Genomic DNA, 18916 nt, shown 5'->3' on the forward strand with positions numbered 1-18916 from the left:
TATTATTTTGCCATGGGCAAGCAGGACAATCTAGTTCTTGGCATATAATCATGGGGTTCCCCTTTTGTGTATGAGCTGCTGTAGCTGAACTTGTTATAAATATTGAAGATATTGTTTTTGGCAAACCTCTGGTGCTGTAAGTGCTCCATGAGTTGTCTGAAATTCTACTGTAAGCCCAAACCAGACACCTGACCATGGCTAGACTCCCAAATATGAGGTTTTACTTCCACACCCTCCATTCTAGGTATTACATGGTGCAATGTTCTGAATCCAGCCACCTTGCAGGGGAAAAGGTGAAATCCAGGCCCTCATTTTTTTTTATTTTTCAATTAGTCAGTGAGGAATGTCCATTTAAAATGACACATGAACCCGATTGTTATAGCATAGAGGGGTATGAAAACAAGTGGGTTGGCAAAAATTACTAGTGTACCACTCACTAACCTTTCTGCTGAGTACTTTGCAGATGGTTCAAGATCATGGGACAATGACCAAGGAAGATTAGTCGCTGGGTATGCCAGGTATTCCAATTTGGTGAGGCAGTGATACAGAAAACCACTTCCTTATAGGTTCTTGACACAAGATGTGGAGCTGAAGGCACTCACTGCAGCGTGTAATCTTGATAAGGGAAAAGAGGCGAACATCCATATGGATTTGAGGTATGCGTTTGGTGTAGCACTTGACTTGAACGATTAAGCGGAACTGCAGTTTCTTGAGCTCTGTAGGTAAGTCTATAAAGAATGCTGAGAATATACAACAGCTCTTGGATTCACTGATATTACATAAAAGGGCAAGAGTGGTGAAGGTGTCAGCACACACCAAAGGGCAGACCCCTGAAGCTCTGATGAATACATTGTCAGATCAGGCAGCTGGAAAGAGAGTATTACTCCACTTGATGGCGGCTGCCCCATCAGCCATGCCTGCAGTAGACATAGAATTACTGCAAACACTCCAGAACCAGACATCACCTGATAAGAAAAAGGTGTGGATGGAGGAAAGTGACATACAAGGAGAAGACAGATCCTGGCGTGGACACACTAAGGACTGCATGCCCCGTTGTTTGTTTCCCATGATGGCCGCCGTGTCCCAATCAGTGGTCCATTACTTCAAGGGTACTATCTCTCCTTGGGGAGAGAGCACCTTAGTCGGCGTGAGGAGACTTATAGTTCATTTATGCTCCTCTGGAATTCTGGGAGGGAAGGGATGCAAATGAGCTCTTAAGAAGCTCTGCCTCTGATGCCACCAGATGTAAGGCAGCTATCCTATAAGTCAATGTTCGACCCTTTAACTAGTCCTTTATACATTACTCAGATATTAAATAAGCCAGCAAAATGCAGAGGACTCATTCAGCATCTTATCACGTTTTATTATGATGTCAGCTTCTGTGGATAATGATGTGCTATCTAACCCTACTAACTATGTACCTTTTCAATGTGGAGGTTTGCTGATTATCATTCATATTCCATACTAACAAGCTACAGATGCTCTAGGCTGTTAGCTAAATATGATAAAGACTATTAGGCAATTTTCTAACTAGTATCTATATACTGTATAAACATCCGTGACTGTATGTTGACAACTGCTCTGAAATCAAATACAGAAATCATCATTGATCCATTGATCTTCCCCCCCTCCGGGTCTGTAGTTTGTTGATTCTGCAACGTCCGTTGAATTTATTACATAATTTGGAATCGAGGGCACATAGTTAATTTACTGACACCAATGAGCAAGCGAAAAGCTCATTCATCGAGTAATCAAATTGTTTGTGCAGACATCTAAATCATCACTTATATCGGAGATATACAGTTGCAAGAAAAAGTATGTGAACCCTTTGGAATGATATGGATTTCTGCACAAATTGGTCATAAAATGTGATTTGATCTTCACCTAAGTCACAACAATAGACAATCACAGTCTGCTTAAACTAATAACACCAAAAAAAAATTATGTTCCCATGTTTTTATTGAACACACCATGTAAACATTCACAGTGCAGGTGGAAAAAGTATGTGAACCCCTAGACTAATGACATCTCCAAGAGCTAATTGGAGTGAGGTGTCAGCCAACTGGAGTCCAATCAATGAGATGAGATTGGAGGTGTTGGTTACAGCTGCCCTGCCCTATAAAAAACACACACCAGTTCTGGGTTTGCTTTTCACAAGAAGCATTGCCTGATGTGAATGATGCCTCTCACAAAAGAGCTCTCAGAAGACCTAAGTCTAAGAATTGTTGACTTGCATAAAGCTGTAAAGGGTTATAAAAGTATCTCCAAAAGCCTTGCTGTTCATCAGTCCACGGTAAGACAAATTGTCTATAAGGGTCCATTCACACGTCCGTAATTTGGGTCCGCATTCGTTCCGCAATTTGCGGACCCATTGACTTTTAATGGGGCTGAAACGGATGCAAATCCACATTTCCTGGATCCGTATCCGTTTTTTTGGGATCCGCATCCGTTTTTTCGGGATCCGTTTTTTTGGGATCCGCAATTTCGTTCCTGGAAAAAATAGAACATGTCCTATTCTTGTCCGCAATTGCGGACCAGAAAAGGCATTTTCTATTATAGTGTCTATGATCTGCGGATCCGCAAATTGCGGATCGCACATTGCAGGTGTCCGTGTTTTGCGGATCCGCAATTTGCGGATCCGCAAAACACTTACGGACGTCTGAATGGACCCTTAGTGGAGAAAGTTCCGCACTGCTGTTACTCTCCCTAGGAGTGGCCATCCTGTAAAGATGACTGCAAGAGCACAGCGCAGACTGCTCAGTGAGGTGAAGAAGAATCCTAGAGTGTCAGCTAAAGACTTACAAAAGTCTCTGGCATATGCTAACATCCCTGTTAGCAAATCTATGATACGTAGAACACTAAACAAGAATGGATTTCATGGGAGGATACCACAGAGGAAGCCACTGCTGTCCAAAAAAAACATTGCTGCACGTTTACAGTTTGCACAAGAGCACCTGGATGTTCCACAGCAGTACTAGCAAAATATTCTGTGGACAGATGAAACCAAAGTTGAGTTGTTTGGAAGAAACACACAACACTATGTGTGGAGAAAAAGAGGCTCAGCACACCACCTCATACTGAGCCATTACAAACGTATCCGTCCCCATTGACTTACATTGTGTGCCAGGACGGATCCGTTTGGCTCCGCTTCGTCAGGTGGACAGCAAAACGCTGCAGGCAGCCTTTTGGTGTCCGCCTCCAGAGCGGAATGATGACCGAACGGAGGCAAACTGATGCATTCTAAGCGGATTCTTTTCTATTCAGAATGCTTTAGGGCAAAACTGATCCGTTTTGGACCGCTTTTGAGAGCCCAAGACGGATCTCACAAACGGAAAGCCAAAAAACGAGTTTGAAAGTAGCCTTATACTGTCCATAGCTCAGAGTTTCAGTCTGCAGAGGCAGAGCCACAGCACAGCTTCCTTTCAGGTCTCAAGAACATAGCAGAATGATGCTCTGCTCTTTCTCCACAGGCACCTCCCAGCCTGCTGCCCCCCTTTCTGATTGGTTGATCTAGGCTGTCTGTCAGCCTGTGAGCCAATCAGGGCAAGCCTCCCCCCTCCAATTCTCACAGTAAAATGGTGCTGTATTCAATTTTATGTGACTTGCCCCAAAACAGCTTCCAAAAGCTTCAGATTTGTTTAGGGCAGCGGTACCCAACCACTGGGCCGTGTACCAGTACCGGTCTGTGGATCATCAGATACTGGTCCACAGTGAGCGCCGGGGGTTGAACGTCGAAGGGGTTGGATGTATTATTTATTGGGGGCACTATATGTAAAGAGGCACTACTGAAGTCACTGTATGTAAAGAGTCACTACAGGGGGCACTGTATGTAAAGAGTCACTACAGGGGGCACTGTATGTAAAGAGTCACTACAGGGGGCACTATAGGTAAAGAGTCACTACAGGGGGCACTGTATGTAAAGAGTCACTACAGGGGGCACTGTATGTAAAGAGTCACTACAGGGGGCACTATAGGTAAAGAGTCACTACAGGGAGGCATAATATGTAAAGAGGCACTACAGGGGGCACTATATGCAAAAAGTCACTACAGGGGGGCACTATATGTAAAGAGGCACTACTGAAGGGACTATATGTAAACAGGCACTATAGGTAAAGAGTCACTACAGGGGAGCACTATATGCAAATCGGCACTACTGGGGGCACTATATGCAAATCGGCACTACTGGGGGCACTTTATATAAAGAGGCACTACTGGGAGGCACTATACCTGTATGTAAAGAGGCACTACTGGGAGCACTATATGTAAAGAGTCACTACAGGGGGGCAATATATGTAAAGAGGCAATACTGGGGGAACTATATGTAAAAAGGCACTGCTGGGAGGCACTAAATGTAAAGAGGCTCTACTGGGGGGCACTATATGTAAAGAGGCACTACTAAGGGGAACTATATGTAAAGAGGCACTACTGGAAGGACATTATTTGTAGAGAGGTACTACTGGGGGGAACTATATGTAAATAAGCACTACTGGAGGGCACTATATGTAAATATACACTACTGGGGGGCAATATATGTAAAGATACACTACTGGGGGTGCTATATGCAAAGAGGCACGACTGGGGAGGCACTATATGTAAAGAAACACACTTTCCCTTTGGCCCAACCCCTTTTTAAAAGGAAGATGGACATTGATCCAGGGATTTGTTCTGTGGATCGATATAGCAGGATTACAGGTTGGACTTGATGGACTTTTGTCTTTTTCCAACCTTAACAACTATGTAACTATGTAGGGGGTACTTTTTTTTTTTTTAGAGGCCACAACTGGAGGGTCCTATATGTGAAGAAGGCACTACTGGGGCATTATATGTGAAGAGGGAATTACCGGGGGGAGTTACAAATGAAGATGGCACTACAGGGGCGTTATATGTACATAGGGCACTACTAGATGGGGGCATTATATCTACTGGGGCCTAAATGTGAATGCTTACTGAGTAGAGGCATAAAAGGAGGCATTAATACTAAATAGGTGTGTTCAATTACGCAGAAAGGTGTTGTGGTCATAAGACATCATCAGATTGATCTGTGCAGGACTGAAAAAAAAGGTAAGATAATTACTCCAGTCAGAGGAGGCATCATCTGTAAGTCACTTATTAATCACTGTGTTTTGTTATGTGTGTGATTTACAGGTTGGTACTGAACTTGGACAAAGTTATAGTAACAGAAGAGACTGGCACATCTAGCTCTTCTACATACTGTGGTGCTTGAAAGCTTGTGAACCTATACTTTCAGTATCTGGTGTGACTGCCTTGTGCAGAAATATCTGCAGCTGAACATTTCCGTTAATTAGTCATGCACATCGACTTGAAGGAATTTTAGCCCATTCCTCCGTATAAACAGCTTCAACTCTGTTATGTTGGAGGGTTTCCTTCCATGAGCTTCTCGTTGGCCCTTACACAACATTTCTGTTGAATTAAGATCATAACTTTGACTTGGCCATTCCAAAACTTTAACTTACTTCTTTCCTTTCCTTGGTCTTGTGTGCTTAGGGTCATTGTATTGCTGCATCATCCACAGTCTTTTGAGATTGATCTCACGGACAGATGTCCTGACATTTTCCTTAACAATTTGCTGGTATAATTCAGAATTCAATGTTCCAACAATGATGGCAAGTAGTGTTGATCGAGCACCAAAGTGCTCGGGTGTTTGGGTGCTTGGGTCGAAAACTTCGGGATGCTCGACTGCTCTACCAAGCCCACGAGCACAATGGAAGTCATTGGGAGAACCCGAGCATTAAACCAGGCAGCCCCTGCTCTAAAGAGGGGAGGGTGTCTGGTTCATAGGAAAAGGTCAGAAATGTATAGAAACACTACCGAAATGGTTCGGGAACAGCATGGGGAGGATGCCTGGATGCATCTTGGACTCCCAGGTCGCTGCTGGGAACGATGTTGTCCGAGTAGTACGCCACTTTTACAGACTGACAATAATACGCGCAATTTATTTCACATAAAGGAGGGCATCATACACCCTTGAAAAATTATAATTGATGGCCTGCTGGTGACCCTCAAAAACATTAGGAGCAAAGGCCTGCTGGTGACCCTCTAAAACATTACGGTGAGGGCCTGCTGCTGAGCTTACCATCTAAAACATTAGGGCTGAGTGCCTGCTGCTGATCTAAACATCAAAAAAATTATGGGCGAGTGCCTGCTGCTGAGCTGACCATTGAAAAAAATATGGGCGAGTGCCTGCTGCTTAGCTAACCATTGAAAAAATTATGGGCGAGGGCCTGCTGCTGAGCTGACCCTGTAAAACATTATGGTTGAGGGCCTGCTGGTGAGCTGACCCTTAAAAACATTATATGTGAGGGCCTGCTGGCGAGCTGACCCTCTAAAAGATTGTAGGTGAGGGCCTTCTGGTGAGCTGACCCTGTAAAACATTATGGTTGAGGGCCTGCTGGTGAGCTGACCCTCTAAAATATTATATGCGTGGGCCTGCAGGGGAGCTGACCCTCTAAAAGATTGTAGGTGAGGGCCTGCTGGTGAGCTGACCATCTAAAACATTACATGCAAGGGCCTGCAGGTGAGCTGGCCCTTTAAAAGATTGTAGGTGAGGGCCTGCTGGTGAGCTGACCCTCTAAAACATTACATGCGAGGGCCTGCAGGTGAGCTGACCCTCTATAGCATTAGCAGCGAGGGCAGATTAATAAGCATGTTGATATGATGGAAGAGAAGGAGGAGGACGAGAAAAGGAAGATTGAACCATATACCCTTGTTTGTGGTAGAAGTGGTGCATGGGAATACAGTGTATTCAGTACATTATAAAAAACACATTTAAAGTGCATTTATGTTCAGCTGCTTTCCTCTGGTGGAGTAGAGAAGTCAGGAGCAATTGCAGCATTGAAAATCAGCAAATGTTGTGCCCATTCACAAGAAAGGTAGTAGGGAGGAATCGGGCAACTATAGGCCAGTAAGCCTGACATCAATAGTGGGGAAATTAATGGAAACCATACTTAAGGAGAGGATTGTGGAACATCTAAAATCCCATGGATTGAAAGATAAAAAACAGTATGGGGTTACTTCAGGGAGATCATGTCAAACTAATCTTATAGATTTTTTTGATTGGGTGACTAAAATAATAGATGGCGGAGATGCAGTAGACATCGGTTATCTAGACTTTAGTAAGGCTTTTGATACTGTCCCACATAGAAGGCTTATCAATAAATTGCAGTTCTAGGCCTTTGGGAAAGAGACTTAGAGAAGACCTTCTCACCCACCGAAATTGCAAAGATTTTACTAGCGCCACACAAGATCTCTAGATGCATTCGCATTCAGGAGAATAGTTGTAAAATTCTCCTACGCTGGTATAATACTCCTGACAAAACCAGCCGTTATAAACCGGGGTCTCCAGACATCCGTTGGAGATGCCTCAAAGATAAGGGGACATATTTCCACATTTGGTGGCTTTGTGATCCTATCAAATCATGGTGGTTTGAGATAGTGAAACTCAGCAACCAAATTTGTAAAACCACATTTCCATGTACACCAGAGTTAGTTCTGCTTTCCCTGGGAGTAGCTTGAACAAAAGAACACAAGGCTTCTCTCTTCTCCTTTCTACTGGCTGCAGCCAGACTGCTTCTACCTACACACTGGCTCTCCTCTGAAATACCAAAGATGGATCATTGGCTCAACAAATTTGATCAGATTTATAGATTCAAAGAAATCTCCCATTGGGAATTGAGGACGAGACCTGCCTTCCTCCAAATATGGTCACCCTGGAAGAAATACAGGAATTTCTTATGATCACTCTGTATAATTTACTCTACTCCCACAGAATCGTGATTCACCACTTGTTCTACACATGACATAATACTTATCATAGATTAACCCATGTCTAACTGTTGCTATGGTTATGTTATTACCCATGTCAATGTTCTGATTTACATTTTCTGGCTGTCATAAATTAAGAAGAATATCTACCACTTACTTCTATGAATACTGAACATTTGCCTATGTCGGATATTCTGAAATGTATTGATATGTACAACTTGCTCTTTTTGACAAAACAATAAAAATTGTTAATTAAAAAAAAAAAACTATTTATTACCTTTTATTGCATTTATTTATCAACCAATATTTGGGACTATCCAGACTTGTATTATCTGCCATTACTCTGCAATTTATTGAAATACATAAAATTTTTGGATAACTCATTTTGTATCTGATCTCTTTGTTACAATTAATATGTGACTCTAAATTAGAGAGTGCCTGCTACCATAGTTCTTTCACATTATTACCATTGACTGGGTGAGTCACAGCAGTTCAACCTCAACCACTGTAGTATCCGGTGGAGCCGTCCAATATCACCACGTACTATACAAGAGGACATAGTTTTAAATTAGAGAGGCAAAGGTTTAAAACTAATATCAGGAAGTATTACTTTACTGGGAGAGTAGTGGATGCATGGAATAGCCTTCCTGCAGAAGTGGTAGCTGCAAATACAGTGAAGGAGTTTAAGCATGCGTAGGATAGGCATACGGCCATTCTTCATATAAGATAGGGCCAGGGGCTATTCATAGTATTCAGTATATTGGGCAGATTAGATGGACCAAATGGTTCTTATCTGCGACACATTCTATGTTTCTATGTATAATACCGCTCTGATAAAAAGCTGGCGGCAGGGCAGACCAGCATCTCCAAGGCGTAGAGCGCCAGTTCGTGCCACGTGTCCAGCTTGGACATCCAGTAGTTGTAAGGCACAGAGGGATCATTGAGGACACTGACACGGTCTGCTACGTACTCCTTCACTATCTTCCCAAATTTTTCCCTCCTTGTGACACTAAGCCGCGCATCAGGGTGAGGGTGCTGGTGGGGTGTCACAAAACTGTCCCAGGCTTTGGAGAGTGTTGCCCTGCCTCTGTTGGAACTGCTGTGTGTTCCCCTCGTCTCCCGGTTGCCCAAGGAACTACGTACTCTGCTGCCAGCATTGTCAGATGGAAATTTTTTAGCAATTTTTCCACAAGGACCTTCTGGTATTGCACCATTTTGCTCGTCCTCCCCACCATAGGAATGAGAGATGAGAAGTTCTCTTTGTAGCGCGGGTCAAGAAGGGTGAACAACCAGTAATCGGTGTTGTCCAAAATGCATAAAACACGTGGGTAATGGGAAAGGCAGCCTAACATAAAGTCAGCCATGTGTTCTGGCACAAACAGGCAAGAGTTCGCTGTCATCATCAGGAGGATGACTCTTAATCTCCTCATCCTCTTCCTCCTTTTCTGCCCATCCACGCTGAACAGATGGAATTAAACTTCCATGGGTACTACCCTCTGTAGCGGAGGCAACTGTCTCCTGCTCCTCCTCCTCCTCATTATCATCCAGTTTGCGCTGAGAAGATGAACTGAGGGTGGTCTGGCTATCACCCTGTGTAATGTCTTGCCCCATTTCCTCCTTTTCCACATGCAAAGCGTCGGCCTTAATTGTGAGCAGCGAGCGTTTAAGTAGACACAGAAGTGGGATGGTGATGCTGATAATAGCGTTATCGCCGCTCACCTCAAAGTTTCTTAAAACCTCACAGAGGTCAGACATCCATTCCAAATCATCGCTTGTGAAGAGCGGAAGCTGACTGGAAAGGCGATGACCATGTTGCAGCTGGTATTCAACTACTGCCCTCTGCTGCTCACAAAGCCTGGCCAACATGTGGAACATTGAGTTACATAGTTACATAGTTAATACGGTTGAAAAAAGACAAATGTTCATCAAGTTCAATTAAGGGATAGGTGGGGACGCGAATCCCAGAAGGAAGTGAGTCTCAGATTTCTACACGTTTTCATAAGCATTTATGTTTTTTACTTTTAAGAATTCGTCTAAACCCTTTTTGAAACTGTCCACTGTTCCTGCTGTGACCACGTCCTGAGGAAGTCTATTCCACAGATTCACAGTTCTTACAGTAAAGAAGCTTTGACGCTTCTGGAGACTGAACTTTTTCTTCTTCAGTCGGAGTCAGTGCCCCCTTGTCTTTTTCGCCGTATTTTTTGTATGGCCCATTTATATACTTGCACAAGTTAATCATGTCCCCCCTTAGACGTCTCTTCTCAAGACTAAATAAATTAAATTTTTTTAATCTTTCTTCATAACTAAGACCTTCCATGCCCCTTATCATTTTAGTCGCTCTCCTCTGTACTTTTTCCAGCTGCAGTGCATCATTTCTATGTACTGGTGCCCAGAACTAAACTGCGTAGTCCAGATGAGGCCGCACCAGCGCTTTGTAAAGTGGTAGTATTACATCCCTGCCCTGCGAGTCCATGCCTCGTTTAATGCATGACAGTGCATGCTCACATCGCACAACAGTCAGTGAGCTGGCAATTGTAAGCGCTGCTGCAGAGTTGACAGACCGGTGGAAGCTGTCGATGACTTGCAGAAATGGGCACACATGCGGCGCACCTTCACCATTAGCTCAGGCAAATTGGGGTAGGTTTTGAGAAACCTATGAACTACTAAGTTGAAGACGTGGGCTAGGCATGGGATGTGTGTGAGCTTGTCGAGCTCCAAAGCTGCCACCATGTTACGCCCATTATCACACACAACCATGCCTGGTTCTAGGTTGAGTGGCGAGAGCCACAACTCAGTCTGGTCTCTTATCCCCTGCCATAGCTCTGCATCAGTGTGTTGTTTGTCACCTAAGCAAATCAGCTTAAGCCTGGCCTGTTGACATTTCCCCACTGCAGTGCTACACTGCTTCCAGCTACTGACTGATGGCTGACTGGTGCTGCAAGAGGATAATTCTGAGGTGGAAGTGGAAGTGGAGGAGGAGGAGGAGAAGTGGGGGTTGGAGCCACTAAAGTAGGTGGTGGCGGAAACCCTGATGGAATTCGGGCCCAAAATCCTTGGCGTTGGTAGCACCTGTGCCATCCCAGGGTACAACTCACTTCCGGCCTCCACAATGTTCACCCAGTGTGCCATCAGGGAAATGTACCATCCCTGTCCGAAAGCAATTGTCTATGTGTCAGTGGTTAAGTTGACCTTTCCAGTAACTGAGTTGGTCAAAGCACGGGTGATGTTACGGGACACATGCTGGTGTAAGGCGGGCACGGCACACCGTGAAAAATAGTGGTGGCTGGGAACTGCGTAACGATGGACGGCTGCCGACATCAGGCTGCGAAAGGCCTTAGTGTGCACAAGCCTAAATGGCAACATTTCCAGGGCCAGCAATTTGGAAAGTTGCACATTTAGTGCTATAGCCTGTGGGTGGGTGGCTGGGTATTTGCGCTTGCGTTTAAATGCCTGGGGTAAGGACATTTGTATGCTGCGCTGGGACACGGAAGTGGATGTGGTCGCTGATGGTGCTTGCAGGTGCAGGGTGGGAGGCATCCGGGCCTGTGCCTTCGACAGGGGATTGGCCAGCATGTAACACAGGGGACGAGGAGGCAGTGGTGTGACCTGCAGACACAGATTGTGGACCCAGGTGTTCGGCCCACCTATTACAGTGCTTTGATGCCATAATTCTTTTGTCTTCCGCACTTTCCTCAAAAAAGCGCCAGACTGCGGAACACCTACACCTTGGCAAGGGAGATTTCCACAAGGGTGTGCTCCGGGGAAAAGTTGTGGGCCTGTTTGATGCGGCCTGCCTTATCCCTTTTGCCACCTCACTGCCACTTCCAGCCTGTTGCGGTGCTGTGGATCCCTCCCCTTCTGTACTACTGTCCTCGCTCGGCGTGCCACCTTCCCAGGTTGGGTCAGTGACTTCATCATCCACCACCTCCTCTTCTACTTCCTCACTCTGCTCATCCTCCTGACTTGTTGACCTAACAACAACCTTAGTTATTGAAAACTGTGTCTCATCCTCATCATCAACCTCTTGAGAAACGAATTGCAGTTGACTTATTGGTAACTGTGTCTCATCATCATCATCCACCTTGTGAAACACTAATTGCAGTTCCCCACCGTCATCTTCTTGTGGCTGAAGATGCTCAAGAGTTTGGGAATCAGGGCACAAGATCTCATATCCCTCTTCAAGCGGGTTTGTCAAGAGGCCCAAGTGAAGGAATGGTGCTGAAAAGAGCTCCTCAGAATATCCGAATGAGGGATTACTTGTTTGGTAAGACTCTCTATGGTGGGAGATAGGATGATCAGGTTGAGGATTGTGTTGACCAGACTCTTGACTACTGAGACTGGACTTGGTGGAAGACAGGGTGGTGCTTAACCGACTGGAAGCATTATCTGCTGCAATCCAACCGACCACCTGGTCGCACTGGTCTGACTTCAAGAGCATTGTCCTGCACCGCCCTGCAAACTTGGACATGAAGCTAGGTATCATGGATGATTGTTTTTCTTGTGCTCTGGCAGCAGGCACAGTTTCAACGCGCCCAAGGCCATGCCCTCTGCGTCTCGGCCACTTCCCTGTATCTTACTGCTCGCCTTCTTCATATTAAATGTTATATACGCTTGAAAGTATGTCACACGTACAGTAGCGTAGGATTTGTAAGTGTATGCGCAAAAAAATTAAAAAAGGTATTGGGATTTGGGAACGTCACACAGAAATACTGCAGATAAGTTCGCTGATGTCACCAGCGGCTAATATAAAATTACAGAGAATGTCGCAGGTATTTTGGATGTGGAAACGTTACACAGGAGAAATACTGCAGATAATGTCGCTGATGTCAACAGTGGCTAATAAAAAATTACAGGAAATGTCACAGGTATTTGGGATGTGTAAACGTCACACAGGAGATATACCGCAGATAATGTCAATGCTGTCACCAGCGGCTAATAAAAAATTACAGGGAATGTCACAGGTATTTGGGATGTGGAAATGTTACACAGGAAAAATACCGCAGATAATGTCGCTGATGTCAGCAGTGGCTAATATAAAATTACAGGGAATGTTACAGGTATTTTGGATGTGGAAACGTTACACAGGAGAAATACCGCAGATAATGTCGCTAATTTTAACAGCGGCAAATATAAAATTACAGAGAATGTTACAGATATTTGGGATGTGGAAACGTTACACAGGAGAAATACCGCAGATAATGTCGCTGGTGTCACCAGTGGCTAATAAAAAATTACAGGGAATGTCACAGGTATTTTAGGATGCGGAAACTTTACACAGGAGAAATTCTGCAGATAATGTTGCTGATGTGACCAGCGGCTAATAAAAATTTACAGGGAATGTCACAGGTATTTTGGATGTGGAAATGTCACACAGGAGATATACCGCAGATAATGTCAATGCTGTCACCAGCGGCTAATAAGAAATTACAGGGAATGTCACAGATATTTGGGATGTGGAAACGTTACACAGGAGAAATACGGCAGATAATGTTGCTGATGTCAGCAGTGGCTAATAAAAAAAGTACGGGGAATGTCACAGGTATTTGGGATGTGGAAATGTTACACAGGAGATGTACCCCAGGTAATGTCACTGTCCGCAGTGGACACCGTCTACAGAAAAAGTACACTGGATGTCACTGATATTTTTTGGATGTGCACACTTTACACTGGAGATGTAGTGCAGCTAATGTCACTGTCCGCAGCGGACTCCGTCTACGGAAAAAGTACACTAGATGCCACAGATATTTTTGGGAATGCGTAGACGTTACACACGAGATGTAGCACAGATAATGTCGCTGTCTTCAGCAGCCTAACTATTGCACGCTATTTAGTGCAGGATGTGCTAAAAATAGATAATGCTGCCACACACAATAGTCCTTAAAAGGACTTTTGGGTCTGTAAAGTTTTAGCAATTTAGCGCAAGTTGCGCTAAAAATAATAATTGCTTCTGCCACACACAACAATAGTCCTTAACAGGACTAACACTGTGGCCACATGCTCCAAACGTGGCAGACCTAAACCAAGCTCCGTTTCTGATAGCTCTCTGGGAGTATCTTTGTATAGCAGTTTTTTCTCCACAGTGTCAGCAGACAAATAGCCTGCTGTGTGCAAGATCTACAGGGTGAAAACAAGCTAGGAATATTTGAACACCAACAAAGGCACTCCTGCTATACTGCAGCATATGAAGTGGGATTATCAGATCCAATGGGAAAATAGAACTGACCACCAGCAATCATAACATGTTCTCCTCCTTCTGATGTTCTTGCGGTCAGCCAGGCCGCATCCACATGTAGTACAGTTACTGTTTCTACCTGCCACAGTCTCGGTGTTGTTCGCTGTGACACTTTGGCTGCATGCTGGTTGCCAGGGGCAATGTGTTGTTTTGTCAGCATGTGTGTGCACTGCCCTTTATATCCTTGTTCCCCTCCCTGTCTGGTGCTTGCAGGGTTACCTATCTGGCTGGTGTGGATCTAAGTGTGTCCTGAGTGTGGCCTCTTGGCTCTTCATATTTTGGTGTTGTGAGTCTGAAGTCAGTTGTCCTCCAGCCTAGGTGTATACTGGAGTTATGCTCCTATCCTGGATATTCCATCTGTCCCATGTGGGGGCCACCTGGTTTGACATCAATGTCATCCCAATATTTCTCCATTGTCTTCCCGTCGTTATGTCCTCTACCCTTCCTTACATGTCTCTTCGTATGTTGTGGGTTTTGGTTGGGTTTTGTTGTATGTCTAGTTGTTTACATGTCTTGTGGTGTTTGTTGTCCAGCATGTTTGCTAGGGATTCCCCTGTCTGTCTGTGCCTTCGGAAAAGGGCTCCACGGTTCCCAGGAGGGGAAACTAAAAGTCTGTATGCAGCTCTGTCTGTGGCCGCCATGCATCCTGTTTGCATGGGGTTCCAGGCAGTAACTGGTGCACTGGATACCTGTGTGTGGTTGTTTGTACTGTGTCCTGTATGCTGTGTGGGCAACAGTACTCATGCACAGGTTCCAGTCGTGGTGGCTGCGGCAGATAAGTGTGTTGTTCTGTGTGCTTACCTGCTGATCCAGTAGCAATATACAGTCTCTTTTTCCTTGCAGCTAGGCAGGCAGAGACTCCTGTTCATCCGTGTCTGGAATAAACAGGTCATCTCAGCCCTTTCCCTATTTTGAGGGATTATCAGGGCGACTCAGGGTCCTAGGTTTCCTGGGTATAAGCCATCCTACCATCCAGGTCCGCTCATACGGTGAGGAGTCAGAGCGAAGGTTAGAGAAGCAATAGGAGGTGACCTGCTCCCTTATCCCAGCGTCAGGCCTAGCTGTTATTCCATCTGCTCCTCATTGCACAGTGGGGAGTATCCCCCACTGCCCACCGTGACACTATCACTAAGACTCCTACTCCTACTCTAGTCCATCATTAGTCGTCGATAATGAAATGTTTGGCCAGGAAACAACTATGCTGTGCCCAGCAATCTGATGGTATGCAAGCTTAGCTCCCACCTGGACAAGTTGTTAGCAGTGCTGCCTTTCCACTAGTTTATTCCTCTGCCTTTCGGGAATTGATGGCGTGTGCCCAGCCGCAATGGAAGATACCTAGCTACCATTATTTCTCCATAAAGGTCATTCCTGCCTTGTAATCTCACATGACAGAGAATGAGGGCTTCTCATTGAAATTGCTGCTGCAGAGCAAGGTGCACACCACCATGGACACCTGAAGCAGCTGTTAGAGGCAGGCACAATACATGTCTTTCACAGCAGCGACACAGCACCAGAGCAATGAGGCCATGTACTATTGACTCCTCCACAATGGAAATCTTCCTGTCTCCAACAGAAACAGGGCAGGACATTGCTTCTACACCCCCTCACTCTAACATATGAGTAAAGTGAAGCATTTGAATGCTGTGTTAAAGCTGGACAAGAGCACCCCCATAGCCATTTCTTTTGCTAAAGGGCATTAAGCAGCAAATATCCTATTCGCTGTCTCATCACCAACTCCAGCTCGTCAAGATCGCATACTCAGGTCCTTCAAATAGGCCACCAGATTTGTCAGTAAGGACAACTGCAGAATCCACTGTCATCACCCACATATTTATATTACAGAAAACAGGATGGCAAAGAACAGCTTCTGCATCTCATTTGCAGCCTTGTAGCTGTTGGGTACCCACACAGACAAATTCTCATGGAGGAGGAAGTGAAGGAGGAGGATGAGGAACTACCACTAGAGGAGGTGGAAGAGCAGGAGGAGTAGTTGGTGGTGCAGGAGGATGAGGCTGATAATGAAGATATTGTCCATGATGACCAATCATCGCAGTGGTGGGCGGAGCCAGTAAGAACTGGGTCATCGAGAGCATTGCAAACTATATGCTTGCACGTCATTAATACGATAGAGCAGTTTTTTCATGTGTCGCACCAGGCTGATGCAAATTGATATATACTGCCTAAACACCCAGATTCAGTCCTACCAGGACTCTGTCCTCTCTCTGGCACATACCATGTTCCCCGACCCCATGGACGTCTAGGCCAGCAGATTGGAACAGTGGACAGAACTGTCCCAATTTGCTCTTGTTTTACTGTCTTGTCCAGCCTCCAGAGTCATCTCAGAGAGGGTATTCAGCAGAGAAGGTGGCATCATCTCACCCAAACAGACAAAATTGTCCTCCATAAGCCTACAAAACATCACTTTTGTCATAATTAACCTGCATGGATCAGTTAGGATTTTCACACACACATTTGATTGAAGCCAATGAATAGATCTGCCATTGCTGACGGTGGCTATTTATCGCCAGCCTAATCATGCCACTGCCATTGTCTGCCTGTCATAATGTTACATACTGTATGGCTGCTGCAGAAATCCAAAGTCAGAGGTACCAACCTCTCTTTCTCTTCAACCAGTTGATTGATGGGGGTCCCAGGTGTCGGACTTCTACCGATCTGATATTCATGACCTATCCTGAGGATAGGTCATTAATATTAAAATCCTGGAAAACCCCTTTAGTTTAAAAAGCATAACAAATGCGACGGTGCAGTGTGTTTGTTAACATCAACCATACATTTACCCATAGATATACATGTCAGTTAAAGAACTTAAAAAGGAGGAGTAAGAAAGAAAAACTTAGGGGGGGGGGGAAAGAGTCCTAGGAGACCTCAGAGTGTCAGGCTCATTTAGAACAAGCACCGGCCTCTACATAACTTCGGAAGATCCACTGTTGCATCTAAATCTATGCCAGGTCTTTTGATGGTGTAAATTTAGACCATTTTCTACACCTAAAACAGGTGTAGAAAATGGTGAGATGGACCTGCTGGCCCGTCCCCTTTTTTAGACCTGGCATGAGAAAAAGTCACAGATTGCGGCACAAATAACCTTTGCACTGCAATCTGTGCCAGAAATACACCTAATAGACATATATCTGGTTAAGCACAATCTGCTCCCAATATGGGAAAATTTTTGGAATGTTTGTTTAAAGGGGTTTTCCAGGAATTTAATATTAATGACCTATCCCGAGTATAGTCAGAGCGAGTCAATTCGTTCCAAAACTTTGTTTTAATGCTGTATATCTAAAGTTGTGCACGATTTTGGTGAATAACATCAGCCTTCGATTCTACAACTTTAAAATCATTTTAAAGCCAGAATCCAAAGTCAGAGGTACCAACCTTTCCTTCAACCAGCTGATTGATGGGGGTCCCAGGTGTCGGACCCCCGCCGATCTGATATTCATGACCTATCCTGAGGATAGGTCATTCATATTAAAATCCTGGAAAACCCCTTTAGTTTAAAAAGCATAACAAATGCGACGGTGCAGTGTGTTTGTTAATATCAGCCATACATTTACCCATAACTATATCTGTCAGTGTCACACTGACATTTACTATTGCCGTCATTGAATTAAAGAGCTTAAAAAGGAGGAGCGAGAAAGCATAATTTAGGGGGAAAAAAATAAATAAACGAGTCCTAGGAGTCCTCAGAGTGTCATACCAATCAGGCCAGTCGGAGCACTTTTGATTTGGGTAGAATTCAGACATGAATTGAACTTTTGGACCAATTCAGTCAAAACGGACTCAAAGAATTTCAAGAAATTCACTCATCTCTACATGCCAATCATCTTTCCAAAATATTTTTTTTTTTATTAGGTTTTTATTAGGTTTCAATCAGGATACCATAAATTGTACAGCCAGCACAACAAATATCGCAATAAGACAACAATCCTACAATCGTAGCCTTACACATTCGGGGTTGTGTCAAACCATAGTTTTTGTATTGGTGGCCTATTGTCTTCTAAGATTGAACTATACCAATTTGAAGTTTAGAAACCTTATCACTTCCTCTAACCCCTTCAAGACCGTGCCACGTTCCATTTTTTTGCTTTTTTATGCCTTGCCCTCCTGAAGCCATAACTTAATTTTTCCATTCACAGCCGTATGAGGGCTCGTCTTTTACGGAGCAAGTTGTACTTTCTAATGGCACAATTTACAGCGTTCTGCAAGCAGAAAAACAGACCATTTTCATTCTCTGGGTCAGCACAATTGCAAATACCAGTTTTTCTTGTGATTTAAGACTAAAAAATAAATAAACAGATTGATATATGTATATATATATTTTTTTTCCAAGGTCTTCATAGGAACATAGCTGTGGAATCCTCGGATCATTCAGGAGGACCGAGGCTGCCGCACCCACCATCCGGCTTCCTCGATTCCCACTATGGGTAGCTGTTTAATACATTAGCATTAGGTATCTGTTTAAAACATCAGGTTCCTGGCAGCTATGGTGCCCACTGTACTCGCAAGCGGGTGCCATCTTTAAATACCCGACTCCCAAGGTATATTTACGTTGCGTGGTCAGGAGGAGGAGAAGTGTGTCACTCAACTAAATCTGCTACTGTATCACAAATAGCTTGTACTATTTGTAATATTGGAGTGTTTTTATTTGGTAGATGCACTTTTGGGCGCCTAGGCACTAGGTCTGAGTTTACTACCCTGTAACCTCCATAAAAGGAGAACTCTGAACTTATGTGCAACCAGTTGTCATCCGCTTCTTTTCCTTGTTATGACCAACAGCATAATGGAGGTTAAACACTGATTCTTCTTCAGTAATTTGTAGGATTCTTTTTGTTTGAAGGAATGGAAGACAGATTCATAGGAATCAATGTTTTGAAAAGCTTTTAG

General features: G+C 44.4%; 1 protein-coding gene and 1 long non-coding RNA gene across 2 annotated transcripts in view; one reads left to right on the top strand and one right to left on the bottom strand.

Annotated features, from left to right (window-relative positions):
* The window catches only part of LOC120986519 (histidine N-acetyltransferase-like), a 392349-nt gene that overhangs the window by 161890 nt on the left and 211543 nt on the right, over window positions 1-18916 (bottom strand). The window lies entirely within an intron of this gene.
* LOC120986521 lies at window positions 7480-18753 on the top strand. Its single transcript, XR_005775693.1, has 3 exons — window positions 7480-7492; window positions 8439-8440; window positions 18291-18753. It is a non-coding gene; the product is annotated as an uncharacterized LOC120986521 (long non-coding RNA).

The sequence above is a fragment of the Bufo bufo genome, chromosome 1, assembly GCF_905171765.1.
Source record: "Bufo bufo chromosome 1, aBufBuf1.1, whole genome shotgun sequence".
Classification (NCBI taxonomy): Eukaryota; Metazoa; Chordata; class Amphibia; order Anura; family Bufonidae; genus Bufo; species Bufo bufo.